Below are 25,908 nucleotides of genomic sequence, written 5' to 3'. Positions count from 1 at the left end.
ACTCTTCATAACATTCTGGAGTTTATGCAAATGGCCATCACACAGCAGAGGCAGCAGACTTTGTGAAAATGTATGTTTGTGTCATTATCAAAAGTTTTGGCCACGACTGTACTTTAACTATTTGCACATCATTACAACACTATATTTGGACATAATACGACATTTTAAATGTCTTTATTCTTTTGGAACTTTTGTGAGTAATGTTTACTGTACATTTGTTCTTGTTTATTTAACTTTTGTTAATTTTCTATTTCACTTGCTTTGGCAATATAAACATTTCCCGTACCGATAAAGCCCTTAAATTTAATAGAAATGAGAGAGAAAGAAAGAAGAGAGAGACAGAGAGAGAGATAAAGAGAGGGGAAAAAGAGAGGAGAGAGGGAGAGTGTGTGTGTGTGTGTGTGTGTGTGTGTGTGTGTGTGTGTGTGTGTGTGTGTGTGTGTGTGTGTGTGTGTGTGTGTGTGTGCGTGTGTGTATAGTGGATCTAGTGTCCAGGCAGCACAGCCAGAGTTGAGCAGGAACAGCTGGAGCTCTTAGATTTCAATGGAATCTGTTAATGACTGCAAGATTTACAGCACTGCACACACACACACACACACACACACACACACACACACACACACACACACACACACACACACACACACACACACACACACACACACACACACACACACACACACACACACACACACACACACACTACCACTTAAAATACACACTAACACTCAGTTGGCCAGGCTACATACTGTACATGTATACATAAACAAGTGCACTCCAAGTAACATTAAGTGTGCATCCAAATAGAATGCTCTTTGGGACAAATACTTAGTGTAGGTCAGAATGCACTATTGTAAAGTGGTTGTTCCACTGGATATCATAAGGTGAATGCACCAATTTGTAAGTCGCTCTGGATAAGAGCGTCTGCTAAATGACTTAAATGTAATGTAAAATGTAATGCACAGTAAGCACTTTCTGCCTGGCATGGTTTGGAGAGATCTGGACTATGGAGATTTGTTTGTGATTTAACAAATGCCCTGGAGATTATGTAATTAAAGTGCAGTTTAAAGTAGGCAGGCAATAGTTCCCTTTAACTCTAAACACACATATACACACACACACACACATGCACACACACACATACTCACTCAGACTCACACATATACGTGCACACATACACAAACACACACACACAGTGTGTATTTCTTTGTTTTTGTGGTTGTATTTTTGCTTGGTTGGCAGGAACTGACAATTAGAGATGTGGGTGTGTTTATGTGCATTCGTGTGTGTGTGAGTCTGAGTGAGCATGTGTGTTTGTGTGTGTTCACATTAGTATGCGTGTGTTATTTAGCTGCCCAAGGGGATTTTTAGGTGTGCCGCGGGCATGGCATTTTTGCTGCTACTTACAGGGCTTTTAGCTACCTGGAATTGCGTCTCTGAAACTGCCCACAGTGGCACTACCCACGATGCATACTGCCTACATCACCTTTACTAGCTGCTGCCACTTTTACTCCCCACAAAGATTAAGGCTAATGTCAGCCCAGGATCTCTGTAACATAATAATAATAATACTGCCAGCCCAGGATCTCTGTAACATAATAATAATAATACTGTCAGCCCAGGATCTCTGTAACATAATAATAATAATACTGTCAGCCCAGGATCTCTGTAACATAATAATAATAATACTGTCAGCCCAGGATCTCTGTAACATAATAATAATAATACTGTCAGCCCAGGATCTCTGTAACATAATAATAATAATACTGTCAGCCCAGGATCTCTGTAACATAATAATAATAATACTGTCAGCCCAGGATCTCTGTAACATAATAATAATAATACTGTCAGCCCAGGATCTCTGTAACATAATAATAATAATACTGTCAGCCCAGGATCTCTGTAACATAATAATAATAATACTGTCAGCCCAGGATGTCTGTAACATAATAATAATAATACTGTCTGCCCAGGATCTCTGTAACATAATAATAATAATCATATCAGCCCAGGATCTCTGTAACATAATTATAATAATACTGTCAGCCCAGGATCTATAACATAATAACAATAATAATATCAGCCCAGGATCTATAACATAATAATAATAATAATACTGTCAGCCCAGGATCTCTGTAACATAATAATAATAATAATATCAGCCCAGGATCTATAACATAATAATAATAATCATATCAGCCCAGGATCTATAACATAATAACAATAATAATATCAGCCCAGGATCTATAACATAATAATAATAATCATATCAGCCCAGGATCTATAACATAATAACAATAATAATATCAGCCCAGGATCTATAACATAATAACAATAATAATATCAGCCCAGGATCTATAACATAATAACAATAATCATATCAGCCCAGGATCTATAACATAATAACAATAATAATATCAGCCCAGGATCTATAACATAATAATAATATCAGCCCAGGATCTATAACATAATAACAATAATAATATCAGCCCAGGATCTATAACATAATAATCATATCAGCCCAGGATCTATAACATAAAAACAATAATCATATCAGCCCAGGATCTATAACATAATAATAATAATCATATCAGCCCAGGATCTATAACATAATAATAATAATAATAATAATATCAGCCCAGGGTCTATAACATAATAATAATAATAATATCAGCCCAGGATCCATAACATAATAATAATATAAGCCCAGGATCTATAACATAATAACAAGAATAATATCAGCCCAGGATCTATAACATAATAACAATATTAATATCAGCCCAGGGTCTATAACATAATAATAATAATAATATCAGCCCAGGGTCTATAACATAATAATAATAATAATATCAGCCCAGGATCTATAACATAATAACAAGAATAATATCAGCCCAGGATCTATAACATAATAACAATAATAATATCAGCCCAGGATCTATAACATAATAACAAGAATAATATCAGCCCAGAATCTATAACATAATAATAATATCAGCCCAGGATCTATAACATAATAACAGTAATAATATCAGCCCAGGGTCTATAACATAATAACAGTAATAATATCAGCCCAGGATCTATAACATAATAATAATATCAGTCCAGGGTCTATAACATAATAACAATAATAATATCAGTCCAGGGTCTATAACATAATAATAATATCAGCCCAGGATCTATAACATAATAATAATATCAGCCCAGGATCTATAACATAATAACAATAATAATATCAGTCCAGGGTCTATAACATAATAATAATATTAGCCCAGGATCTATAACATAATAATAATATCAGCCCAGGATCTATAACATAATAACAATAATAATATCAGTCCAGGGTCTATAACATAATAATAATATCAGCCCAGGATCTATAACATAATAATAATATCAGCCCAGGATCTATAACATAATAACAATAATAATATCAGTCCAGGGTCTATAACATAATAATAATATCAGCCCAGGATCTATAACATAATAATAATATCAGCCCAGGATCTATAACATAATAACAGTAATAATATCAGCCCAGGATCTATAACATAATAATAATATCAGTCCAGGGTCTATAACATAATAACAATAATAATATCAGTCCAGGGTCTATAACATAATAACAATAATAATATCAGTCCAGGGTCTATAACATAATAATAATATCAGCCCAGGATCTATAACATAATAATAATATCAGCCCAGGATCTATAACATAATAACAATAATAATATCAGTCCAGGGTCTATAACATAATAATAATATCAGCCCAGGATCTATAACATAATAATAATATCAGCCCAGGGTCTATAACATAATAACAATAATAATATCAGCCCAGGATCTATAACATAAAAACAATAATCATATCAGCCCAGGATCTATAACATAATAATAATATCAGCCCAGGATCTATAACATAATAACAATAATAATATCAGTCCAGGGTCTATAACATAATAATAATATCAGCCCAGGATCTATAACATAATAATAATATCAGCCCAGGATCTATAACATAATAACAATAATAATATCAGTCCAGGGTCTATAACATAATAACAATAATAATATCAGCCCAGGATCTATAACATAAAAACAATAATCATATCAGCCCAGGATCTATAACATAATAATAATATCAGCCCAGGGTCTATAACATAATAACAATAATAATATCAGCCCAGGATCTATAACATAAAAACAATAATCATATCAGCCCAGGATCTATAACATAATAATAATATCAGCCCAGGATCTATAACATAATAATAATATCAGCCCAGGATCTATAACATAATAATAATATCAGTCCAGGATCTATAACATAATAATAATATCAGTCCAGGGTCTATAACATAATATTAATATCAGTCCAGGATCTATAACATAATAATAATAATACTGTCAGCCCAGGATCTCTGTAACATAATAATAATAATACTGTCAGCCCAGGATCTCTGTAACATAATAATAATAATACTGTCAGCCCAGGATCTCTGTAACATAATAATAATAATACTGTCAGCCCAGGATCTCTGTAACATAATAATAATAATACTGTCAGCCCAGGATGTCTGTAACATAATAATAATAATACTGTCTGCCCAGGATCTCTGTAACATAATAATAATAATCATATCAGCCCAGGATCTCTGTAACATAATTATAATAATACTGTCAGCCCAGGATCTATAACATAATAACAATAATAATATCAGCCCAGGATCTATAACATAATAATAATAATAATACTGTCAGCCCAGGATCTCTGTAACATAATAATAATAATAATATCAGCCCAGGATCTATAACATAATAATAATAATCATATCAGCCCAGGATCTATAACATAATAACAATAATAATATCAGCCCAGGATCTATAACATAATAATAATAATCATATCAGCCCAGGATCTATAACATAATAACAATAATAATATCAGCCCAGGATCTATAACATAATAACAATAATAATATCAGCCCAGGATCTATAACATAATAACAATATTAATATCAGCCCAGGGTCTATAACATAATAATAATAATAATATCAGCCCAGGGTCTATAACATAATAATAATAATAATATCAGCCCAGGATCCATAACATAATAATAATATAAGCCCAGGATCTATAACATAATAACAAGAATAATATCAGCCCAGGATCTATAACATAATAACAATATTAATATCAGCCCAGGGTCTATAACATAATAATAATAATAATATCAGCCCAGGGTCTATAACATAATAATAATAATAATATCAGCCCAGGATCTATAACATAATAACAAGAATAATATCAGCCCAGGATCTATAACATAATAACAATAATAATATCAGCCCAGGATCTATAACATAATAACAAGAATAATATCAGCCCAGAATCTATAACATAATAATAATATCAGCCCAGGATCTATAACATAATAACAGTAATAATATCAGCCCAGGGTCTATAACATAATAACAGTAATAATATCAGCCCAGGATCTATAACATAATAATAATATCAGTCCAGGGTCTATAACATAATAACAATAATAATATCAGTCCAGGGTCTATAACATAATAATAATATCAGCCCAGGATCTATAACATAATAATAATATCAGCCCAGGATCTATAACATAATAACAATAATAATATCAGTCCAGGGTCTATAACATAATAATAATATCAGCCCAGGATCTATAACATAATAATAATATCAGCCCAGGATCTATAACATAATAACAATAATAATATCAGTCCAGGGTCTATAACATAATAATAATATCAGCCCAGGATCTATAACATAATAATAATATCAGCCCAGGATCTATAACATAATAACAATAATAATATCAGTCCAGGGTCTATAACATAATAATAATATCAGCCCAGGATCTATAACATAATAATAATATCAGCCCAGGATCTATAACATAATAACAGTAATAATATCAGCCCAGGATCTATAACATAATAATAATATCAGTCCAGGGTCTATAACATAATAACAATAATAATATCAGTCCAGGGTCTATAACATAATAACAATAATAATATCAGTCCAGGGTCTATAACATAATAATAATATCAGCCCAGGATCTATAACATAATAATAATATCAGCCCAGGATCTATAACATAATAACAATAATAATATCAGTCCAGGGTCTATAACATAATAATAATATCAGCCCAGGATCTATAACATAATAATAATATCAGCCCAGGGTCTATAACATAATAACAATAATAATATCAGCCCAGGATCTATAACATAAAAACAATAATCATATCAGCCCAGGATCTATAACATAATAATAATATCAGCCCAGGGTCTATAACATAATAACAATAATAATATCAGCCCAGGATCTATAACATAAAAACAATAATCATATCAGCCCAGGATCTATAACATAATAATAATATCAGCCCAGGATCTATAACATAATAATAATATCAGCCCAGGATCTATAACATAATAATAATATCAGTCCAGGATCTATAACATAATAATAATATCAGTCCAGGGTCTATAACATAATATTAATATCAGTCCAGGATCTATAACATAATAATAATATCAGTCCAGGATCTATAACATAATAATAATATCAGTCCAGGATCTATAACATAATAATAATATCAGCCCAGGATCTATAACATAATAATAATATCAGTCCAGGGTCTATAACATAATAACAATAATAATATCAGCCCAGGGTCTATAACATAATAATAATATCAGCCCAGGATCTATAACATAATAATAATATCAGCCCAGGATCTATAACATAATAACAATAATCATATCAGTCCAGGGTCTATAACATAATAACAATAATAATATCAGCCCAGGATCTATAACATAAAAACAATAATCATATCAGCCCAGGATCTATAACATAATAACAATAATAATATCAGTCCAGGGTCTATAACATAATAACAATAATAATATCAGTCCAGGGTCTATAACATAATAATAATAATAATATCAGCCCAGGGTCTATAACATAATAATAATATCAGCCCAGGGTCTATAACATAATAATAATATCAGCCCAGGGTCTATAACATAATAACAATAATAATATCAGCCCAGGATCTATAACATAAAAACAATAATAATATCAGCCCAGGGTCTATAACATAATAACAATAATCATATCAGCCCAGGATCTATAACATAATAACAATAATAATATCAGCCCAGGATCTATAACATAAAAACAATAATAATATCAGTCCAGGGTCTATAACATAATAACAATAATAATATCAGTCCAGGGTCTATAACATAATAATAATATCAGCCCAGGGTCTATAACATAATAATAATATCAGCCCAGGGTCTATAACATAATAACAATAATAATATCAGCCCAGGATCTATAACATAATAACAATAATAATATCAGCCCAGGATCTATAACATAAAAACAATAATAATATCAGTCCAGGGTCTATAACATAATAATAATATCAGCCCAGGATCTATAACATAATAACAATAATCATATCAGTCCAGGGTCTATAACATAATAACAATAATCATATCAGCCCAGGGTCTATAACATAATAACAATAATCATATCAGTCCAGGGTCTATAACATAATAACAATAATCATATCAGCCCAGGATCTATAACATAATAACAATAATAATATCAGCCCAGGATCTATAACATAAAAACAATAATAATATCAGCCCAGGGTCTATAACATAATAACAATAATAATATCAGTCCAGGGTCTATAACATAATAATAATATCAGCCCAGGGTCTATAACATAATAACAATAATAATATCAGTCCAGGGTCTATAACATAATAACAATAATAATATCAGCCCAGGATCTATAACATAATAACAATAATAATATCAGCCCAGGGTCTATAACATAATAATAATATCAGTCCAGGGTCTATAACACAATAATAATATCAGCCCAGGATCTATAACATAATAACAATAATAATATCAGCCCAGGATCTATAACATAATAATAATATCAGCCCAGGGTCTATAACACAATAATAATAATAATATCAGCCCAGGATCTATAACATAATAACAATAATAATATCAGCCCAGGATCTATAACATAATAACAATAATCATATCAGCCCAGGATCTATAACATAATAACAATAATCATATCAGCCCAGGATCTATAACATAATAACAATAATAATATCAGCCCAGGATCTATAACATAATAACAATAATAATATCAGCCCAGGATCTATAACATAATAACAATAATAATATCAGCCCAGGATCTATAACATAATAACAATAATCATATCAGCCCAGGATCTATAACATAATAACAATAATAATATCAGCCCAGGATCTATAACATAAAAACAATAATAATATCAGCCCAGGGTCTATAACATAATAACAATAATAATATCAGTCCAGGATCTATAACATAATAACAATAATAATATCAGCCCAGGATCTATAACATAAAAACAATAATAATATCAGCCCAGGGTCTATAACATAATAACAATAATAATATCAGCCCCGGATCTATAACATAATAATAATATCAGCCCAGGGTCTATAACATAATAATAATATCAGTCCAGGGTCTATAACATAATAACAATAATAATATCAGCCCAGGATCTATAACATAATAACAATAATAATATCAGCCCAGGATCTATAACATAAAAACAATAATAATATCAGTCCAGGGTCTATAACATAATAACAATAATAATATCAGCCCAGGGTCTATAACATAATAACAATATTAATATCAGTCCAGGATCTATAACATAATAATAATAATAATATCAGCCCAGGATCTATAACATAATAATAATAATAATATCAGCCCAGGATCTATAACATAATAACAATAATAATATCAGCCCAGGATCTATAACATAATAATAATAATAATATCAGTCCAGGGTCTATAACATAATAACAATAATAATATCAGCCCAGGATCTATAACATAAAAACAATAATAATATCAGTCCAGGGTCTATAACATAAAAACAATATTAATATCAGCCCAGGGTCTATAACATAATAACAATAATAATATCAGTCCAGGGTCTATAACATAATAACAATAATAATATCAGTCCAGGATCTATAACATAATAATAATATCAGCCCAGGGTCTATAACATAATAATAATATCAGTCCAGGGTCTATAACATAATAACAATAATAATATCAGCCCAGGGTCTATAACATAATAATAATATCAGTCCAGGGTCTATAACATAATAACAATAATAATATCAGCCCAGGATCTATAACATAAAAACAATAATAATATCAGTCCAGGGTCTATAACATAAAAACAATATTAATATCAGCCCAGGGTCTATAACATAATAACAATAATAATATCAGTCCAGGGTCTATAACATAATAACAATAATAATATCAGCCCAGGATCTATAACATAAAAACAATAATAATATCAGTCCAGGGTCTATAACATAATAACAATATTAATATCAGTCCAGGATCTATAACATAATAATAATAATAATATCAGCCCAGGATCTATAACATAATAATAATAATAATATCAGCCCAGGATCTATAACATAATAACAATAATAATATCAGCCCAGGATCTATAACATAATAATAATAATAATATCAGTCCAGGGTCTATAACATAATAACAATAATAATATCAGCCCAGGATCTATAACATAAAAACAATAATAATATCAGTCCAGGGTCTATAACATAAAAACAATATTAATATCAGCCCAGGGTCTATAACATAATAACAATAATAATATCAGTCCAGGGTCTATAACATAATAACAATAATAATATCAGTCCAGGATCTATAACATAATAATAATATCAGTCCAGGGTCTATAACATAATATTAATATCAGTCCAGGGTCTATAACATAATAATAATATCAGTCCAGGGTCTATAACATAATAATAATATCAGTCCAGGGTCTATAACATAATATTAATATCAGTCCAGGGTCTATAACATAATAATAATATCAGTCCAGGGTCTATAACATAATAACAATAATCATATCAGTCCAGGGTCTATAACATAATAACAATAATCATATCAGCCCAGGATCTATAACATAATAACAATAATAATATCAGCCCAGGATCTATAACATAAAAACAATAATAATATCAGCCCAGGGTCTATAACATAATAACAATAATAATATCAGTCCAGGGTCTATAACATAATAATAATATCAGCCCAGGGTCTATAACATAATAACAATAATAATATCAGTCCAGGGTCTATAACATAATAACAATAATAATATCAGCCCAGGATCTATAACATAATAACAATAATAATATCAGCCCAGGGTCTATAACATAATAATAATATCAGTCCAGGGTCTATAACACAATAATAATATCAGCCCAGGATCTATAACATAATAACAATAATAATATCAGCCCAGGATCTATAACATAATAATAATATCAGCCCAGGGTCTATAACACAATAATAATAATAATATCAGCCCAGGATCTATAACATAATAACAATAATAATATCAGCCCAGGATCTATAACATAATAACAATAATCATATCAGCCCAGGATCTATAACATAATAACAATAATCATATCAGCCCAGGATCTATAACATAATAACAATAATAATATCAGCCCAGGATCTATAACATAATAACAATAATAATATCAGCCCAGGATCTATAACATAATAACAATAATAATATCAGCCCAGGATCTATAACATAATAACAATAATCATATCAGCCCAGGATCTATAACATAATAACAATAATAATATCAGCCCAGGATCTATAACATAAAAACAATAATAATATCAGCCCAGGGTCTATAACATAATAACAATAATAATATCAGTCCAGGATCTATAACATAATAACAATAATAATATCAGCCCAGGATCTATAACATAAAAACAATAATAATATCAGCCCAGGGTCTATAACATAATAACAATAATAATATCAGCCCCGGATCTATAACATAATAATAATATCAGCCCAGGGTCTATAACATAATAATAATATCAGTCCAGGGTCTATAACATAATAACAATAATAATATCAGCCCAGGATCTATAACATAATAACAATAATAATATCAGCCCAGGATCTATAACATAAAAACAATAATAATATCAGTCCAGGGTCTATAACATAATAACAATAATAATATCAGCCCAGGGTCTATAACATAATAACAATATTAATATCAGTCCAGGATCTATAACATAATAATAATAATAATATCAGCCCAGGATCTATAACATAATAATAATAATAATATCAGCCCAGGATCTATAACATAATAACAATAATAATATCAGCCCAGGATCTATAACATAATAATAATAATAATATCAGTCCAGGGTCTATAACATAATAACAATAATAATATCAGCCCAGGATCTATAACATAATAACAATAATAATATCAGCCCAGGATCTATAACATAATAACAATAATAATATCAGCCCAGGATCTATAACATAATAACAATAATCATATCAGCCCAGGATCTATAACATAATAACAATAATAATATCAGCCCAGGATCTATAACATAAAAACAATAATAATATCAGCCCAGGGTCTATAACATAATAACAATAATAATATCAGTCCAGGATCTATAACATAATAACAATAATAATATCAGCCCAGGATCTATAACATAAAAACAATAATAATATCAGCCCAGGGTCTATAACATAATAACAATAATAATATCAGCCCCGGATCTATAACATAATAATAATATCAGCCCAGGGTCTATAACATAATAATAATATCAGTCCAGGGTCTATAACATAATAACAATAATAATATCAGCCCAGGATCTATAACATAATAACAATAATAATATCAGCCCAGGATCTATAACATAAAAACAATAATAATATCAGTCCAGGGTCTATAACATAATAACAATAATAATATCAGCCCAGGGTCTATAACATAATAACAATATTAATATCAGTCCAGGATCTATAACATAATAATAATAATAATATCAGCCCAGGATCTATAACATAATAATAATAATAATATCAGCCCAGGATCTATAACATAATAACAATAATAATATCAGCCCAGGATCTATAACATAATAATAATAATAATATCAGTCCAGGGTCTATAACATAATAACAATAATAATATCAGCCCAGGATCTATAACATAAAAACAATAATAATATCAGTCCAGGGTCTATAACATAAAAACAATATTAATATCAGCCCAGGGTCTATAACATAATAACAATAATAATATCAGTCCAGGGTCTATAACATAATAACAATAATAATATCAGTCCAGGATCTATAACATAATAATAATATCAGCCCAGGGTCTATAACATAATAATAATATCAGTCCAGGGTCTATAACATAATAACAATAATAATATCAGCCCAGGGTCTATAACATAATAATAATATCAGTCCAGGGTCTATAACATAATAACAATAATAATATCAGCCCAGGATCTATAACATAAAAACAATAATAATATCAGTCCAGGGTCTATAACATAAAAACAATATTAATATCAGCCCAGGGTCTATAACATAATAACAATAATAATATCAGTCCAGGGTCTATAACATAATAACAATAATAATATCAGCCCAGGATCTATAACATAAAAACAATAATAATATCAGTCCAGGGTCTATAACATAATAACAATATTAATATCAGTCCAGGATCTATAACATAATAATAATAATAATATCAGCCCAGGATCTATAACATAATAATAATAATAATATCAGCCCAGGATCTATAACATAATAACAATAATAATATCAGCCCAGGATCTATAACATAATAATAATAATAATATCAGTCCAGGGTCTATAACATAATAACAATAATAATATCAGCCCAGGATCTATAACATAAAAACAATAATAATATCAGTCCAGGGTCTATAACATAAAAACAATATTAATATCAGCCCAGGGTCTATAACATAATAACAATAATAATATCAGTCCAGGGTCTATAACATAATAACAATAATAATATCAGTCCAGGATCTATAACATAATAATAATATCAGTCCAGGGTCTATAACATAATATTAATATCAGTCCAGGGTCTATAACATAATAATAATATCAGTCCAGGGTCTATAACATAATAATAATATCAGTCCAGGGTCTATAACATAATATTAATATCAGTCCAGGGTCTATAACATAATAATAATATCAGTCCAGGGTCTATAACATAATAACAATAATCATATCAGTCCAGGGTCTATAACATAATAACAATAATCATATCAGCCCAGGATCTATAACATAATAACAATAATAATATCAGCCCAGGATCTATAACATAAAAACAATAATAATATCAGCCCAGGGTCTATAACATAATAACAATAATAATATCAGTCCAGGGTCTATAACATAATAATAATATCAGCCCAGGGTCTATAACATAATAACAATAATAATATCAGTCCAGGGTCTATAACATAATAACAATAATAATATCAGCCCAGGATCTATAACATAATAACAATAATAATATCAGCCCAGGGTCTATAACATAATAATAATATCAGTCCAGGGTCTATAACACAATAATAATATCAGCCCAGGATCTATAACATAATAACAATAATAATATCAGCCCAGGATCTATAACATAATAATAATATCAGCCCAGGGTCTATAACACAATAATAATAATAATATCAGCCCAGGATCTATAACATAATAACAATAATAATATCAGCCCAGGATCTATAACATAATAACAATAATCATATCAGCCCAGGATCTATAACATAATAACAATAATCATATCAGCCCAGGATCTATAACATAATAACAATAATAATATCAGCCCAGGATCTATAACATAATAACAATAATAATATCAGCCCAGGATCTATAACATAATAACAATAATAATATCAGCCCAGGATCTATAACATAATAACAATAATCATATCAGCCCAGGATCTATAACATAATAACAATAATAATATCAGCCCAGGATCTATAACATAAAAACAATAATAATATCAGCCCAGGGTCTATAACATAATAACAATAATAATATCAGTCCAGGATCTATAACATAATAACAATAATAATATCAGCCCAGGATCTATAACATAAAAACAATAATAATATCAGCCCAGGGTCTATAACATAATAACAATAATAATATCAGCCCCGGATCTATAACATAATAATAATATCAGCCCAGGGTCTATAACATAATAATAATATCAGTCCAGGGTCTATAACATAATAACAATAATAATATCAGCCCAGGATCTATAACATAATAACAATAATAATATCAGCCCAGGATCTATAACATAAAAACAATTATAATATCAGTCCAGGGTCTATAACATAATAACAATAATAATATCAGCCCAGGGTCTATAACATAATAACAATATTAATATCAGTCCAGGATCTATAACATAATAATAATAATAATATCAGCCCAGGATCTATAACATAATAATAATAATAATATCAGCCCAGGATCTATAACATAATAACAATAATAATATCAGCCCAGGATCTATAACATAATAATAATAATAATATCAGTCCAGGGTCTATAACATAATAACAATAATAATATCAGCCCAGGATCTATAACATAAAAACAATAATAATATCAGTCCAGGGTCTATAACATAAAAACAATATTAATATCAGCCCAGGGTCTATAACATAATAACAATAATAATATCAGTCCAGGGTCTATAACATAATAACAATAATAATATCAGTCCAGGATCTATAACATAATAATAATATCAGCCCAGGGTCTATAACATAATAATAATATCAGTCCAGGGTCTATAACATAATAACAATAATAATATCAGCCCAGGGTCTATAACATAATAATAATATCAGTCCAGGGTCTATAACATAATAACAATAATAATATCAGCCCAGGATCTATAACATAAAAACAATAATAATATCAGTCCAGGGTCTATAACATAAAAACAATATTAATATCAGCCCAGGGTCTATAACATAATAACAATAATAATATCAGTCCAGGGTCTATAACATAATAACAATAATAATATCAGCCCAGGATCTATAACATAAAAACAATAATAATATCAGTCCAGGGTCTATAACATAATAACAATATTAATATCAGTCCAGGATCTATAACATAATAATAATAATAATATCAGCCCAGGATCTATAACATAATAATAATAATAATATCAGCCCAGGATCTATAACATAATAACAATAATAATATCAGCCCAGGATCTATAACATAATAATAATAATAATATCAGTCCAGGGTCTATAACATAATAACAATAATAATATCAGCCCAGGATCTATAACATAAAAACAATAATAATATCAGTCCAGGGTCTATAACATAAAAACAATATTAATATCAGCCCAGGGTCTATAACATAATAACAATAATAATATCAGTCCAGGGTCTATAACATAATAACAATAATAATATCAGTCCAGGATCTATAACATAATAATAATATCAGTCCAGGGTCTATAACATAATATTAATATCAGTCCAGGGTCTATAACATAATAATAATATCAGTCCAGGGTCTATAACATAATAATAATATCAGTCCAGGGTCTATAACATAATATTAATATCAGTCCAGGGTCTATAACATAATAATAATATCAGTCCAGGGTCTATAACATAATAATAATAATCATATCAGTCCAGGGTCTATAACATAATAACAATAATAATATCAGTCCAGGGTCTATAACATAATAATAATATCAGTCCAGGGTCTATAACATAATAACAATAATAATATCAGTCCAGGGTCTATAACATAATAACAATAATAATATCAGTCCAGGGTCTATAACATAATAATAATATCAGCCCAGGATCTATAACAAAATAATAATATCAGTCCAGGATCTATAACATAAAAACAATAATAATATCAGTCCAGGATCTATAACATAATAACAATAATAATATCAGCCCAGGGTCTATAACATAATAATAATAATAATATCAGTCCAGGGTCTATAACATAATAATAATAATCATATCAGTCCAGGGTCTATAACATAATAACAATAATAATATCAGTCCAGGGTCTATAACATAATAATAATATCAGTCCAGGGTCTATAACATAATAACAATAATAATATCAGTCCAGGGTCTATAACATAATAACAATAATAATATCAGTCCAGGGTCTATAACATAATAATAATATCAGTCCAGGGTCTATAACATAATAACAATATTAATATCAGTCCAGGGTCTATAACATAATAACAATAATAATATCAGCCCAGGATCTATAACATAAAAACAATAATAATATCAGCCCAGGATCTATAACATAATAACAATAATAATATCAGTCCAGGGTCTATAACATAATAACAATAATAATATCAGCCCAGGATCTATAACATAATAATAATAATAATATCAGTCCAGGATCTATAACATAATAATAATATCAGTCCAGGATCTATAACATAATAATAATATCAGTCCAGGATCTATAACATAATAACAATAATAATATCAGCCCAGGATCTATAACATAAAAACAATAATAATATCAGTCCAGGGTCTATAACATAATAACAATAATAATATCAGCCCAGGATCTATAACATAAAAACAATAATAATATCAGCCCAGGATCTATAACATAATAATAATAATAATATCAGTCCAGGATCTATAACATAATAATAATAATAATATCAGTCCAGGATCTATAACATAATAACAATAATAATATCAGCCCAGGGTCTATAACATAATAATAATATCAGTCCAGGATCTATAACATAATAATAATATCAGTCCAGGATCTATAACATAATAACAATAATAATATCAGCCCAGGATCTATAACATAAAAACAATAATAATATCAGCCCAGGATCTATAACATAATAATAATATCAGTCCAGGATCTATAACATAATAATAATAATAATATCAGTCCAGGATCTATAACATAATAATAATATCAGTCCAGGGTCTATAACATAATAACAATAATAATATCAGCCCAGGGTCTATAACATAATAACAATAATAATATCAGTCCAGGATCTATAACATAATAATAATATCAGTCCAGGATCTATAACATAAAAACAATAATAATATCAGCCCAGGATCTATAACATAATAATAATATCAGTCCAGGGTCTATAACATAATAACAATAATAATATCAGTCCAGGATCTATAACATAATAACAATAATAATATCAGTCCAGGGTCTATAACATAATAACAATAATAATATCAGTCCAGGGTCTATAACATAATAACAATAATAATATCAGTCCAGGGTCTATAACATAATAACAAGAATAATATCAGTCCAGGATCTATAACATAATAACAATAATAATATCAGTCCAGGGTCTATAACATAATAACAATAATAATATCAGCCCAGGATCTATAACATAATAACAATAATAATATCAGTCCAGGGTCTATAACATAATAACAATAATAATATCAGCCCAGGATCTATAACATAATAACAATAATAATATCAGTCCAGGATCTATAACATAATAACAATAATAATATCAGTCCAGGGTCTATAACATAATAACAATAATAATATCAGTCCAGGGTCTATAACATAATAACAATAATAATATCAGTCCAGGGTCTATAACATAATAACAATAATAATATCAGTCCAGGGTCTATAACATAATAACAATAATAATATCAGTCCAGGATCTATAACATAATAACAATAATAATATCAGTCCAGGGTCTATAACATAATAATAATATCAGTCCAGGGTCTATAACATAATAACAATAATAATATCAGTCCAGGGTCTATAACATAATAATAATATCAGCCCAGGATCTATAACATAATAATAATATCAGCCCAGGATCTATAACATAATAATAATATCAGCCCAGGATCTATAACATAATAACAATAATAATATCAGCCCAGGGTCTATAACATAATAATAATATCAGTCCAGGGTCTATAACATAATAATAATATCAGCCCAGGATCTATAACATAATAATAATATCAGTCCAGGGTCTATAACATAATAATAATATCAGTCCAGGGTCTATAACATAATAATAATATCAGCCCAGGGTCTATAACATAATAATAATATCAGCCCAGGATCTATAACATAATAACAATAATAATATCAGCCCAGGGTCTATAACATAATAATAATATCAGTCCAGGGTCTATAACATAATAATAATATCAGCCCAGGATCTGTAACATAATAATAATATCAGCCCAGGATCTATAACATAATAACAATAATAATATCAGCCCAGGGTCTATAACATAATAATAATATCAGTCCAGGGTCTATAACATAATAACAATAATCATATCAGTCCAGGGTCTATAACATAATAATAATATCAGTCCAGGGTCTATAACATAATAACAATAATCATATCAGTCCAGGGTCTATAACATAATAACAATAATAATATCAGCCCAGGGTCTATAACATAATAATAATATCAGCCCAGGATCTATAACATAATAACAATAATCATATCAGTCCAGGGTCTATAACATAATAACAATAATAATATCAGCCCAGGGTCTATAACATAATAATAATATCAGCCCAGGATCTATAACATAATAACAATAATAATATCAGCCCAGGGTCTATAACATAATAATAATATCAGTCCAGGGTCTATAACATAATAACAATAATCATATCAGCCCAGGGTCTATAACATAATAATAATATCAGTCCAGGGTCTATAACATAATAACAATAATCATATCAGTCCAGGGTCTATAACATAATAACAATAATAATATCAGCCCAGGGTCTATAACATAATAATAATATCAGCCCAGGATCTATAACATAATAACAATAATAATATCAGCCCAGGGTCTATAACATAATAATAATATCAGCCCAGGATCTATAACATAATAACAATAATAATATCAGCCCAGGATCTATAACATAATAACAATAATAATATCAGTCCAGGGTCTATAACATAATAACAATAATAATATCAGTCCAGGGTCTATAACATAATAACAATAATAATATCAGTCCAGGGTCTATAACATAATAACAATAATAATATCAGCCCAGGATCTATAACATAATAACAATAATAATATCAGTCCAGGGTCTATAACATAATAACAATAATAATATCAGTCCAGGGTCTATAACATAATAACAATAATAATATCAGCCCAGGATCTATAACATAATAACAATAATAATATCAGTCCAGGGTCTATAACATAATAACAATAATAATATCAGCCCAGGATCTATAACATAATAACAATAATAATATCAGTCCAGGGTCTATAACATAATAACAATAATAATATCAGTCCAGGGTCTATAACATAATAACAATAATAATATCAGCCCAGGGTCTATAACATAATAACAATAATAATATCAGTCCAGGGTCTATAACATAAAAACAATAATAATATCAGCCCAGGATCTATAACATAAAAACAATAATAATATCAGCCCAGGGTCTATAACATAAAAACAATAATAATATCAGTCCAGGGTCTATAACATAATAACAATAATAATATCAGTCCAGGGTCTATAACATAATAACAATATTAATATCAGTCCAGGGTCTATAACATAATAATAATATCAGTCCAGGGTCTATAACATAATAATAATATCAGTCCAGGATCTATAACATAAAAACAATAATAATATCAGTCCAGGATCTATAACATAAAAACAATAATAATATCAGTCCAGGGTCTATAACATAATAATAATATCAGCCCAGGATCTATAACATAATAATAATATCAGTCCAGGGTCTATAACATAATAATAATATCAGTCCAGGATCTATAACATAAAAACAATAATAATATCAGTCCAGGATCTATAACATAAAAACAATAATAATATCAGTCCAGGGTCTATAACATAATAATAATATCAGTCCAGGGTCTATAACATAATAATAATATCAGTCCAGGATCTATAACATAATAACAATAATAATATCAGTCCAGGGTCTATAACATAATAACAATAATAATATCAGCCCAGGGTCTATAACATAATAACAATAATAATATCAGTCCAGGGTCTATAACATAATAATAATATCAGTCCAGGGTCTATAACATAATAACAATAATAATATCAGCCCAGGATCTATAACATAATAACAATAATAATATCAGTCCAGGGTCTATAACATAATAATAATATCAGTCCAGGGTCTATAACATAATAATAATATCAGTCCAGGATCTATAACATAATAATAATATCAGTCCAGGATCTATAACATAATAATAATATCAGTCCAGGGTCTATAACATAATAATAATATCAGTCCAGGGTCTATAACATAATAATAATATCAGTCCAGGATCTATAACATAAAAACAATAATAATATCAGTCCAGGGTCTATAACATAATAATAATATCAGTCCAGGGTCTATAACATAATAATAATATCAGTCCAGGATCTATAACATAATAACAATAATAATATCAGTCCAGGGTCTATAACATAATAACAATAATAATATCAGTCCAGGATCTATAACATAAAAACAATAATAATATCAGTCCAGGATCTATAACATAAAAACAATAATAATATCAGTCCAGGGTCTATAACATAATAATAATATCAGTCCAGGGTCTATAACATAATAATAATATCAGTCCAGGATCTATAACATAATAACAATAATAATATCAGTCCAGGGTCTATAACATAATAACAATAATAATATCAGCCCAGGGTCTATAACATAATAACAATAATAATATCAGCCCAGGGTCTATAACATAATAATAATATCAGCCCAGGATCTATAACATAAAAACAATAATAATATCAGTCCAGGGTCTATAACATAATAATAATATCAGTCCAGGATCTATAACATAATAACAATAATAATATCAGCCCAGGGTCTATAACATAATAACAATAATAATATCAGCCCAGGGTCTATAACATAATAATAATATCAGTCCAGGATCTATAACATAATAACAATAATAATATCAGTCCAGGGTCTATAACATAATAATAATATCAGTCCAGGGTCTATAACATAATAACAATAATAATATCAGCCCAGGGTCTATAACATAATAACAATAATAATATCAGCCCAGGGTCTATAACATAATAATAATATCAGTCCAGGGTCTATAACATAATAACAATAATAATATCAGCCCAGGGTCTATAACATAATAACAATAATAATATCAGCCCAGGGTCTATAACATAATAACAATAATAATATCAGTCCAGGGTCTATAACATAATAACAATAATAATATCAGCCCAGGGTCTATAACATAATAACAATAATAATATCAGTCCAGGATCTATAACATAAAAACAATAATAATATCAGCCCAGGATCTATAACATAATAATAATATCAGCCCAGGGTCTATAACATAATAACAATAATAATATCAGTCCAGGGTCTATAACATAATAATAATATCAGCCCAGGATCTATAACATAATAACAATAATAATATCAGTCCAGGGTCTATAACATAATAATAATATCAGCCCAGGATCTATAACATAATAACAATAATAATATCAGCCCAGGATCTATAACATAATAACAATAATAATATCAGCCCAGGATCTATAACATAATAACAATAATAATATCAGCCCAGGATCTATAACATAATAACAATAATAATATCAGTCCAGGGTCTATAACATAATAACAATAATAATATCAGTCCAGGGTCTATAACATAATAACAATAATAATATCAGTCCAGGGTCTATAACATAATAACAATAATAATATCAGTCCAGGGTCTATAACATAATAACAATAATAATATCAGTCCAGGGTCTATAACATAATAACAATAATAATATCAGTCCAGGGTCTATAACATAATAACAATATCAGCCCAGGATCTATAACATAATAACAATAATAATATCAGTCCAGGGTCTATAACATAATAACAATAATAATATCAGTCCAGGGTCTATAACATAATAATAATATCAGCCCAGGATCTATAACATAATAACAATAATAATATCAGTCCAGGGTCTATAACATAATAACAATAATAATATCAGTCCAGGGTCTATAACATAATAACAATAATAATATCAGTCCAGGGTCTATAACATAATAACAATAATAATATCAGTCCAGGGTCTATAACATAATAACAATAATAATATCAGTCCAGGGTCTATAACATAATAATAATATCAGCCCAGGATCTATAACATAATAACAGTAATAATATCAGCCCAGGGTCTATAACATAATAATAATATCAGCCCAGGGTCTATAACATAATAATAATATCAGTCCAGGATCTATAACATAATAACAATAATAATATCAGTCCAGGGTCTATAACATAATAACAATAATAATATCAGCCCAGGGTCTATAACATAATAACAGTAATAATATCAGCCCAGGATCTATAACATAATAACAGTGGGTTAACTGCCTTGTTCAGGGGCAGAACTACAGATTTTTACCTTGTCGGTTTGGGGATTTGATCTTGCAACCTTTCGGTTACTAGTCCAACGCTCTAACCACTAGGCTACCTGCTGCCCCAGGGGGGGGCTATATGTCCCCCTCTGCACTCACTGACTGCTACATTATATCATGAAAATGTTGCTGTGGACTGTGGAGCCTCCAGTGCAGGAGTTCCCAAACTTTATGGGCACACGACCCTATTTTGATTTCTGAAATTCTCACGACCCCAACCATGTGAATTTTTTGTTGTAATTAACAGCCAATGTTTACTTTTTTATTTGGGGCTATGACAGTCAACTGCAAATTAGTCTGACATAATGTATCTTATCACACCACCACTAATGACATGGGTGTGCTGCATGTCGTGTCAGAGCATCTCATTGTCAGGGGGAGTGGTCGACAGTGTGCACCTCATCTCTGATTTCAAATCCAACCTGGATCGATATTTCGTTTTAATTCAGACGAGAGCACTGAATCCAGCTTCACATAGATATTAGCTGGCAATGTTACCATTCGTTTTATGGTGCTTTCATGACAACTGGGAAAAATATGATGTCAAATCATGATGTCAGTGATCTTCAGGTCAGACAGTTGGAACTCTAGAAAGAGGTCCGAGTTCCCGAGTTGGAATTCCGCGTTGGATGAATATTCAAAACAATTTCCCTCAATCGGCGCTCGTTTTTTACCGAGTTCCCAGTTGTCTTGAACACGTTGAAGTTGGAAGTCGGAGACTTCTCAGTTCCCAGTTGTTTTGAACGCTGCATTAATTCTCAGAGGGAGACGGCAGGGTTTTCCCTTTGAGCAGGAACCAAAACTCCTCCGTAGTGACCCGTGATTGCGTTGTCTGCAGCATTTGTTCACATGACAGCTCGATCAGCTGTTTGATTTCACTTACCGGCATGTCAACAGTCAAATGGATTGGGAAGTAGGTCCCAAAGTGCTCTTCCAAGTGTTGGAGGCTTTCTGATTCTCTTTTCTGTTAGAAACATGCACAGCCGAGGAAACGGGGCATGGTTCACTTTTGAAAGACTCTCTTTCCAATAATAATTATTTCCTCTGAATGCACTGATTCTGTCACTCATCTGTAGAATGTTTTTCTACTTCCCCTGCATGCTTGTGTTCAGTTCGTTCAGTTTCCCAAATATGTCTGTTACATAGGCAATGAGATACATTTTCTTTTCATTACATAGAAAGTCTACCAAGTCTGTAATTTTACATCCGTTGTGAATGACAACAGTTCCTCTCTCAATGCAAAACATCTTTCCAACACTCCATCACCTTAACCACCCATCCTCGGTTTTGATATAGAACATCGTCATGCTCTGATCCCATATCGCCACATAGTTTTGTGAACAGGCGAGCGCGCAGTTGATGCGGTTTGATGTAGTTTACAATCAGTATATCTCCGAGTTCTGTGCTCAGCTCTTTTGCTGCCAGTTGCTCTCGGTGTATCATACAATGTGTCTATATGGTAGAGGGAGACACATTCATAACTAGAGTGCAGAGGCCCCTGCCCGCTGTCCCACCATAGATGGAGCCCCATCTGTGCAAAAGTCTGATATTCAATCCCATGGAATCTGTTTTTCGTCAATATGGCCACGCAACACACTGAACATCCCCTGTGCCGTTTCATGCTCAGGAATCGTGAGACAGAACAATATGTCCTCAAGAATAGCATCCCCCAACATGTATAGCAAACAAAAGTCAATGCATGGGCATTTCGGCCCTCACAGCTAACGTCCATTTGGAGAGCATAAGCTGGGGAGTTTGAGTCGTTCAGTCAGAGTTTCCTCTTGATTGCTAGCAATAGCATAAATTCTTTGTTTCACGGTGTTATCTGACAAAGGCATTGATGCGAGTTTCTGTGCTTCTACCTCCCCAAACATTGTTTTCACCATTTCATTTGCAGCCGGTAATATCAAAGTCTCTGCAATAGGCTTCATAGCGTAGCAGGCCTAGCCATTCACCATGGGAATGATTCAAGTGCAACTGTCAAGTGTGGCCTTTTCCCATGATCTAATGGCGCTATATAAGCAAAAGTTTGTGGACACCCCTTCAAATTAGTGGATTCGGTTATTTCAGCCACACCCGTTGCTGACAGGTGTATAAAATCGAGGACATAGCCATACAATCTCCATAGACAAACATTTTCAGTAGAATGGCATTACTGAAGAGCTCAGTGACTTTCAACGTGGCACCGTCATAGGATTCCACCTTTCCAACTAGTCAGTTCGTAACATTTCTGCCCTGCTTGAGCTGCCACGGTCGACTGTAAGTGCTCTTATTGTGAAGTGGAAACATTTAGGGGCAACAACGGCTCAGCCGCGAAGTGGTAGGCCACACAAGCTCACAGAACGGGACTGCCGAGTGCTGAAGCGCGTAGCGTGTATAAATCGTCCATCCTCGGTTGCACCATTCACTACCGAGTTTCAAACTGCCTCTAGAAGCAACGTCAGCACAAGAACTGTTCGTTGGGAGCTTCATGGCATGGGTTTCCATGGCCGAGCAGCCGCACACACGCCTTAGATCACCATGCGCAATGCCAAGTATCGGCTGGAGTGGTGCAAAGTTCAACGCCATTGGACTTTGGAGCAGTGGAAATGCATTCTCTGGAGTGATGAATCAATATTCACCATCTGGCAGTCCGAATGACGAATCTGAGATTTGGAAGATGCCAGGAGAACGCTACCTGCCCCAATGTATAGTGCAAACTGTAAAGTTTGGTGGAGGAGGAATAATGTTCTGGGGCTGTTTTTCATGGTTTGGGCTAGGCCCCTTAGTTCCAGTGAAGGGAAATCTTAATGCTACAGCATACAATGACGTTCTAGATGATTCAGTGCTTCCAACTTTGTGGCAACAATTTGGGGAAGGCCCTTTCCTGTTTCAGCATTACAATGAAACCCCGTGCACAAAGTGAGGTCCATACAGAAATGGTTTGTCGAGATCGGTATGGAAGAAGATGACTGGCCTCAATCCCATTGAATACCTTTGGGATAAATTGGATCACCGACTGCGATCCAGGCCTAATCGCCCAACCTCACTAATGCTCTTGTGGCTGAATGGAAGCAAGTCCCCACATCAATGTTCCAACATCTAGTGTAAAGCCTTCCCAGAAGAGTGGAGGCTGTTATTTCAGCAAAAGTGGGACCAAGTCCATATTAATGCCCATGATTTTGGAATTAAATGTTCGACGAGTAGGTTTCCACATACCTTTGGTCATGTAGTGTTTATACAGTATATATACATTTAGGAAATTCTCCCTCGACCCCATTTTCATATCAGTCGACCCCTAGTTTGG

At 31.0% G+C, this 25,908-nt stretch overlaps 1 protein-coding gene across 2 annotated transcripts in view; it reads left to right on the top strand.

Annotated features, from left to right (window-relative positions):
- The window catches only part of LOC139545124 (protein patched homolog 1-like), a 176,514-nt gene that overhangs the window by 61,691 nt on the left and 88,915 nt on the right, over nt 1–25,908 (top strand). The gene's annotated exons all lie outside the window — the stretch shown is intronic.

The sequence above is a fragment of the Salvelinus alpinus genome, chromosome 19, assembly GCF_045679555.1.
Source record: "Salvelinus alpinus chromosome 19, SLU_Salpinus.1, whole genome shotgun sequence".
NCBI lineage: Eukaryota > Metazoa > Chordata > Actinopteri > Salmoniformes > Salmonidae > Salvelinus > Salvelinus alpinus.
This window is presented reverse-complemented; position numbering and strand designations above follow the sequence as displayed.